Source organism: Rhea americana, unplaced genomic scaffold (genome assembly GCF_003343005.1).
Source record: "Rhea americana isolate MKP2758 unplaced genomic scaffold, rheAme1 scaffold_554, whole genome shotgun sequence".
Classification (NCBI taxonomy): Eukaryota; Metazoa; Chordata; class Aves; order Rheiformes; family Rheidae; genus Rhea; species Rhea americana.
Window position 1 is genome coordinate 67,673 of NW_028186706.1, and position 8,431 is coordinate 76,103.

At 55.4% G+C, this 8,431-nt stretch overlaps 1 long non-coding RNA gene across 1 annotated transcript; it reads left to right on the forward strand.

Annotated features, from left to right (window-relative positions):
* The first annotated feature begins 6 nt into the window (after nucleotides 1–6).
* Nucleotides 7–6,499, forward strand: LOC146587909 (uncharacterized). The gene is made up of 2 exons (XR_014897541.1): nucleotides 7–2,977; nucleotides 3,406–6,499. It is a non-coding gene; the product is annotated as an uncharacterized LOC146587909 (long non-coding RNA).
* Nucleotides 6,500–8,431: the final 1,932 nt, after the last annotated feature.

Genomic DNA, 8,431 nt, shown 5'->3' on the forward strand with positions numbered 1-8,431 from the left:
GAGAGAGAAACCGGCCCGACCGCAGACACCGACCGCGTCCCTCCCTCCTCCACGCGAACACACACACACACACACACACACATGCCGACCTGCGCCGCCGTGGGGCAGCCCCCATCACCCGCCGGGACAAGCCACCGCCGTCCCGAGGGGAGCCCGGGACATGCAGCATCCTTCCCCGGCGCCGGGGGACCCAGCTGCCTGGATCTTCCCTCCTTCCCTACGCCTGCTTCAGCCCGAGGACTCTTTTTTTTTGTTTGTTTTTGGCGGGGGGAGGACGGGGAGGCCTCCCGGATCCTCTCTCCTCTCCTGCCCCGAAACCCCTCTGTCTGTTTCAACATCGTGCCCCTACCACCATCGAAACCAGCATCCTGGCGTCCACAAGCGCACTGAGCTCGAAGAGAAGGGAGCGAGGCCCCTGCGGCTTCCCAGCTCTGAGGGTGCAGGTCATGACGGGGAAACAGCCGTGACATGTAGAAATCATCAATCATGGACTTAGCCGGGCAGAAGACGGGCATTTAAAGACAGGGCTGGCGGAGGAGGGGGGGGAAGAGAGCAAGAGATCGAGACTGGGAGCTTTCGGAAGCGTGATTTCAGGGGAGGGGGGGCCGTATCTGGACCAACGTCCATTGTCTCTTCTTTTTTTCCTTTGCAGAATTGTTTGTTTTCTGGGATGCAAACTGCTAAACTCCAGGCGTCTGAACTGGAACCCATAACTGAACTAGTTAAAAGCTGGCAGGTTTCTGAAGATTAAGAACACTTTCTTGTTTTGATTTTTTTTTCCTTTTAACATGGGGGTTGCAAAGAGAGGTAGGTTAAAGAAAAAGCAGGCATAAAGCACAAGGAAAGCTCGATGGATTGGCTGCTGCTCACTAAAGATCTTCCCCTTCTCTCCAAATAAGGTGGTCTCGAAAGAGCACTGGCTTTAGTAGTTGGAAGGAAGGCGAGCCAGTTTTCCCCTGGCTCCGGTGGGCGACCGCAATCCAGCCCCGGTCGCTGGGTCACTAAAACTAGCTATTTCTTAAAGCTGTCGCTCGGTTGGGAAAGAGCAAAAAAAAAAAAAAAGAAAAGAAAAAAAAGAAAAACACGGCTGCAAGTCTTTAGTCTGGGCAAAGGAACGACCAGCACCGAGCGAGACGCGAGCAAAACTGGAGGCTTCGGTGGGGATACGTGGACGCATCAGTCTGACTCAAAACCACCAAGAACCTCAGGTGCAGAAATCCATCAGTTCTTCTTTTACGAGAATTTTTAGCAAACGAACTCGATCCGTTTCCTCAGTACCTCACATCGTGTTAACAGCGGAGTTGGCAAGGGCTGGCTTGTTAGCGCGACACACAACCTGTGGGAGCTTCGGGCCCATCGCGGTGAAGGCGCCGACGCGAAAACGATAAGCTCTGTGACTATTAACGATACCCTGGCAGCGGGTATTTTTTTTTTTCTTACCACCTCCAAGTTTCACCAGAGACTGGCTACTGCCAATTCGTCCAGCTGTTCCAGAATAAAGTTGGGGTCTTTTCAGCGATCACCTCTTCTATTATTAAATGGATTTTCACTCTCAAATGGTCTTTTTTTTTAGCTAATCGGGTCAGTCCTACCCCTCCAGAAAGGTATTTTTTTAGCCACATTATCGTATACTAGTAACTTTGAACTGAATGGGGAGCCCGCTGTTCATTCCAAAGTTTCAGGTATTACTTGTGTGACATCTTCTAGAGTCTCTAGGACTTTTTTGTTTTGTTTTTTTTTCTTTTTTTTTTTTTTGAAACTGTGCATGCCTGCCCTTTGATTTGAGCTGCCTTGTTAATTTATTATTGCATACCCTTCTTTTGGTATTCCTCTCTCTACGCTATCTGTTCGGTTTGTATTTATTGGAAAACGAGGAACAGACGAAAAGCGACTCTTCTCACGTGGTTGCGGCGGCGTCGGGGGGGGGATCAGCTCCATCCCGTACCCCAAATCCAGCAATGTTACCGGGAATGTTACCCGTGTGTCCGTCTGTCAGCCGCGAATGTGTATCGCTGCCCTTCTCAAAAACAAATCCTGTCCTCCCGTTGTCCGTAGGTCTTTTTAAGGGATTTTTAAAAGAACTTTTTTGTTTTCCTGTTTTTATTCTTCTCCGTTGCAAAGAACTCGGTTTCCTAAATCATACGGGAGCAATAGTATTTCTTGATGTTTGAATTACATCCATACACTTGTACTGTATTTTGTACTGTAAGGCAGCTGTTTCCAGTAATGTCCTGCTGTATTTACCTATGTATTTTGTTCACACGCGTTCAGTTCTTTGCCGCGGAGAATGAATTGCCACCTGGTTTCGGCGGACGGAAGTCACACTTTAGCGCCGTAAGACAGCTCCGTCCTGCGGATTAGAGCTCGGAGGCGGCGAGGAGGATTTGAGGCCGCCGGCGGACGAGGCTGTAACTCCGTTCATTGCGAACAACGTACGGTTCCGCGCGCAGACCAGCATCTCGTTTCCTTGCTTCAGTGGTGATTGACTTTCTGTTGCTCAGCTGCTGTGAGCCAATTTGGTTCTTGCAAAGATGCAGGCGGTACCTCTCCTTTTGAAGAGGATTATATATATATACATATATATATATTCTTTTTTTTTTTTGGCTGAATTGCAGTAACTAGCCTTACCTTTCTACTCTGTGGTAGCAACGGGGTCTTCGTGGGCCTCAGCCAGTGGCTAAGCTGTTGTTAGCTGCCTAGGAAATACGTGGAAGAGGAACGAGGCAAATATCACACACGCCAAAAAAAAAAAAAAACCCACTGCCACACATGGCATTCGCTTTGGCAAACAGAAACCTTTCTTCTGTAGGCGTCAGGCCAGACAAGTGATGTATCTATGTACAGAAACCTTCCGCAGCTCCATTTGACCTTCCAGCAAACAGGTGATAAGAACAGAGCGCGTCGGGGAAGAAATCTCGCAGCAAAAAAACAAAAAAGCTTTTAAACCTGCCAGCGGCCAGCAAGAGCGATCCGAAAGGTGGGTGGACGAGCCACGGGTGCAAGTGAGGACTGAGGTGGTTTTTGAAAGAGGGGAGATGTTCTTTATTTTCTTTTTTTCTTTCTTTCTTTTTTTTTTTTTGTTTATTGTGCAGCGGGTTAAAGACCCGCTTTCCCGCTCTGGACGATGGGTTCAATCCCGGCGGGGGCCGGTTTGAAGTTCAGGTTCACTGCTGGAGGAGATGCTTTCACTCCGGAGACGGGAGGTGATGGGGGAGCCGGGGTGCGGAGGCAGGGAGAAGGAACATCGCCTCGCTGCCGTTTCCGCCGGGAGACGGGAGGTTTTTCCCCTCCTGTACGCTTCTGATGCCATTTAAACGTGCAGCGAGGATCGTGCGAAACACTTATTGGCTTATGATTAAAGTGAGATGAATTTTGTTACACAGATCCCTTCCTCCCCACCCCCAGCTGCCCGCGCCGTGCTCTCGCCTGGATCTGGCTCGTCTGGACGGACCGGGCCGCTTATTCCCGAAAACGTCTCCCTTCAGCTGGCTGGGAACGCGTAACCTGCCAGCCCGGACAGGCACGTGGGCTGGCGAGGACGGCTCGCTTCGGTGCGTTGTGATGGGGCTGAGCCGTGGCGGGGAAGAGCCAGTCCTGTCCTTGACGTGGCTTTGGGTGGAGAAGGCAGCGAGGTGGTCGCGAGTGGCAGGTTGGATGGTTTTGTTGTTCCTTTATATATATAAATATATATATATGTATATACACATATATATGTGTGTGTGTATATATATAATTGGTTTTTTTTTGGTTTGGATTCTGTAGAAAACGGGCAAAATTCATTTTTTGGAAGGGGGAAATCCCRAATTCCTGGAGCTTCCAGATTTCTGTTGCCCCAGAAAGGACAGTTTGAGAGCACAACTCTATCAAAATATCTGCTGTACAAAAGGAAATGTAAATCTTGTATAGCGCCCAAAAAGCTAATGTAAATACCTGAGACGTCTGGGCCGAAAAGCCCAGAGATGGGCCCTTGTCGGAACCAGAGTCGGCTGTCCACTCCCAGAGCTGCGGGTCACGGAGAGATCCCTGCGGGGGCTGCCGCAGCCACGCAGCRGGGTTCGCTCTGCCGCAACCCGCAGCTCCTTTAAAGTCAGAGTCAAAATTGCTTCAATTTCCCTGCTCCCTGCCCCAAAGAAAAAAAGAAAAAAAACTACCCTGTCTCATTTTCAGTCGTTCGGGGTAATGGGCACAAGAGGTTGGTTACAATAATCCCCTCATATTGAGTGGTCCATCGCTGACTGCACACTTTGGCTGTGGTGATGGCGGAGGATGACTTGCTAAGATGTGACCTTTCCCTAAGCGAGATTGCAGGGCAGTGCCTGCACCCTAAGTGATTCAGAAGTGACTAATTCACAAGCGTCTTTGCTCTCGAGAGAGTGGCGGTTTCTCTTGTTGGCGAGAAAAAAAAAAAAAAAAACTCGCCAGCGCGGAAAAAAAAAAAAAAAAAAAAAAAAAAAAAGAAAAAAAAAAAAAAAAAAAAAAAAAAAAAAAGAAAAAAAAAGAAAAAAAAAAGAAAAAGAACCGTGAGCGAGTGATGACGGTACTTTAGCTGATGCACAAGCAATCTCTCAGCAGATATTTGCTGAAGGAGCGCCGCCTCGACTCTCGCTGCAGAGCCGGGAGACGCTGTCGAGAGGTTTCCCGTCAGAAAAGCAGCCCATCTCTCGGCTGCGGCCGGTCGGGTGGTTCGAGGGAGCCCTTGTCACGAAGGGGGATGCCCCTGCGAGCGGGGGTTTCGAACCGGATCGGTGCGTCGTTGTGCGCGCTGTGGCTACGAGAGGTCTCGCAGAAACAGAACGGCCTTAAGGCCGCAGGCTCACCGCTGGTGTCTCTTTGGAAGGACAGGCCTTGTTGAAGGATGCTCCGAGAAATATTCTTTGTAGGTCGAGGCTCTGCTGTTGCAAACTGGCACACGCGGTCTTCCTCCTCTTCCTCCCGGAGCCGGATGCTCAGATAACTCGGTAGGGGAGCGTCAAGCGACTGTCAGGCGGTGCGGTGTGTGCACCAAGCTGAGAGCTCGTGTTTTGTGCATCTGTGTAAGCTCCCCTGCCCTTCCCCACTCCGCTTCGCAGCGCGTGCCGGGCCTACCCGATACCAGGTCCTCTAGTTGTACGTAGAAAGTCCCGACGACATCCCGTTCTGCTTTGGATCTGCTGGCGGTGGTGAGAACGGCGCTGGGAAAGGYGTGCGTCGGAAAGCATCCGGCCCTGCGTGTGGTGGGGCTACGAGGCTTGTTTGGCAGCTGCTTACACGGGAGGGAGTGAAAGCCCTGGGAAGTCTTGGATCTAGCGTGCTTTGAGCTGAGCCGGGAAAGGAAGTTACTAATGAAGAGGGTGACACACGTGGTGGCTTCTAGACATGGTGGTGGCAACCATCAGGTCTGTAGTACGTGAAATCTCGGAGTCCCTAGAATAGCTTCTCTTTGCCTCCTTAGTGCCGTGGTTTGTGTGTGCTCCCACCACTGAGCTCTCCCTGTGGACAGAGGGAGGAAATCCCGGGCTCACGTGCCCGGGAGCACGAGGTTTGGGCTTGGCGTCGGCAGTGTCTAGCTGCTCAGCGCGGCATCGATGCTGTGGCGGTGACAGGCTTGCAGCTTCGAGGCCTTAAAAGCACGTGTTAAAGGCAGGGGAGAGCCCGCTGCAATATTCTGGCCTCACAGCAGCGTAACAAGAGCAGTGACAGGGAGACAAACTCCCGTTGTCTCGCAGCAAGGCTGGAGAGAGAGATGAGTCCGTCCTGCCTGGCGAACGGTAGCCGAGGAGGCCGCGGGGGCGGAGGCGCGCGAGGTGGACACCGCTCCGAGAGCTGGGACCTGGCAGCGAGCCCTCTCCCACACCCCGGTTCATCCGCTGCCGGGGCAGGGGTAAGCATGGAGTCGTGGCACGGAGTGGAAACGAGGCCGCTGGGTGCCCGCACGCATGTGCTCATACCGTGAAGTGGGAAAACGGTGGCGCTGGGGCGCGAGGCAGCAGGTGGGAGAGTCGCATCCTCCTTGGAAAGCTAGAGGCAAGGAGAGACGCCAAGTCTGGGCGCCGCAGGGCTGGAACTGCCTTCCGCAATATCTGCTGAGAGACCAAAACGTTCACCCCGAAGTACCTTGACGAAAGAAGAAAGTTTTATTCCTCTTATTTTTTTAATGAAAGAAAAAAATAAAGCAAACCATGCACTTTACGCGGCCCAGCGCGGGGCTGCCGGTGCCCGGAGGGGCCCCGTCCCCCTCTCCCCGGCGAGCGAGTGACCCACGGCAGCGGGGCCGATTCTCATTCCCTTCCTCTGGCGGCCGGCGGGGCGGCTTTGGGAGATGCCGGGGAGCGGCCGGCTGTTGCCGAAGGCAGGTCCTGGATTTACCACTAGCAAAGATGACGCCCGACGTGACGAACTCCTCATGCTAGCGAGCACTCCTTACCGTAGCAGATTTTTGCAAATGGAGTTTTACAGTCTATATTTAAAGAATTGTATGTTTGTAACAAATAAAAAGTATGCGGAAAAGTGAATGAAAAACCCACCTGGCCTCTGTCTCGCTCATTTGACTGCTTGGGTGGGAGGGTGCTGAGGGCAGCGGGGGGGCCTGGGCAGCGGGCAGAGTGGAGCKGCGGTGCTCTGTGACCCCCTGATCTCTCCCGTGGGTCTGGCCACAGTCCCTGTGGGTCATCAATGCTACCACGTTGCTAAGGGACGGGGTGGGCAGGCTCAGGGCTGGCCCCCGGGAGTGCCTGCTGCCACCTGTGCAGAGCTGCTGTCCCGTGGGGGCACTGTCCCCTGTCACCTCGGGACCCCCCAGTTCCCACTGTGCAGGGGTGGGGGGAGGCCGTGGCGGTGCGTGTGCAAGAATTCACGTGTGCGCAGAATTGGCGCAGCACACGCACACACGATCAGTGCATGTGCAAGGAGCAGTACCACGTCTGTGTGTTTGCATGGGCTCGTGTGCGTATACATGCCTGTTGCTACGTGGATGCGTGTCGCTGTGCACCTGTGTGTGCACGTTTCTGTGCCTGTGTGAGGTTCATGCCGTGTGTTGCTGCTTGTGTGTGTGTGTGTGTGTGTGTGTGTGTGTAGATCAGCCCGGCGTGCCTGTGCGTGCGCAGCACATACGTAACACGTATGGCGTGTGCAAAGCTGTGTGCTTGGTGCGTGCCGTGCCCCGGCTCCGTGAGGACACAGCAGTCCCGTGCCGCCCCTGCGGGGTGAGGGAGGCCCAGGCGRCGTGAGCCCACGCCGAGCCCGTGTGCCGTGACGCAGGCGCCGCAGCCTGCGCTGCATTTAGCTCTGCGGCTCCCTGCGGGCACGGGCTCATCTGAGGACACGGGCGGGAGCTGTGTGCGCATGAGCTGCCTCTCGTGCGCGCGCCCGGCTCAGCTCGCGCGCCGCGGCCCCGCGGCAGCCGCCTTCCCCGAGGCGCTGCGGGGAGCCGGGCACCCCCCGCCCTGTCCTCGGGTGCCCAGGGCCCGACTTGACCCCATCCCCGCCAGCCCCGCGCGCCGGATCCCCTCGCCCTGGATGACTTTGTGTTTTGGGCACCGCTAGGAGCAGCTGGCAGCATCCCCAGGGACCCTGTCTCGCACGTCCCCCGGATGCCGCGGCGGAGGCAGCCCCTGCCACCAACTGCTCCATCCCCCAGCCAGAGCTGGGACAGCCATGGGAGGGAGCAGGCCCCGCGCTGAGCCCCGGGAACAGCTGTGGGGGCCCCGAGCACAGCAGGCGCCCGCAGCAGTTGCTGCCCCCTGGGCAGGTGCAGACAACGGGGCAGGGGGCGGGGAGAGGGGAGCAGCTCCAGAGGGGACCTGGAGGAACTGCAGGGTTGAAGAGTTCGGTGCTGCCAGCCACTGGGCTGCAGGGGTCCACCCTGGCAACACTGAACCCCCCCCCCCACAGTGGCTGTGGGGGCACTGCACAGCACCCCACTGCTCCCCAAACCATGTCCGCTGTTGGCAGGCTCCAGTGGGAAACTGAGGCATGAGGAGTGGCCAGGAGCCCCACTGTGGGGGCAACCTAGGTGTCCGGGCAGCCCGGCAGCAGGCACTGGGGCTGCCCCTCACCGGACACCCCAGGCACTGCCACAGCCTCTGGCTGGCATGGAGCACTGCCACCTYCACTGGATGCTGACAGCAACAAGCAGGAGGGGGCGTGAGGGCCACACCAGGGCCAAAACCTCACAGCGTCTTGGTTATCAGACTTGTGCCCCCCCCCCCCAGCCAGCTCCCTGGGCTCGGGGTGCCGTGGCCAAAGGAGGGTGAAGGTGGCTCAGCACCTCAGCTCCATCCATGTCGCTGTGGGACCTGTCCTCCTCCTCCTCCTCTCCCAACCAGCCTAGCGCTCCCTTACCTCCTCCAGCTTTTCCTCCCTCTGTGGTATCTGTCCTGCCTGTCCCTGTGTGAAGTCCCGAAGGGCAGAAACCTTAAGGGCAGTCACGGCCATTAGGGAAATGCCAGCAGGT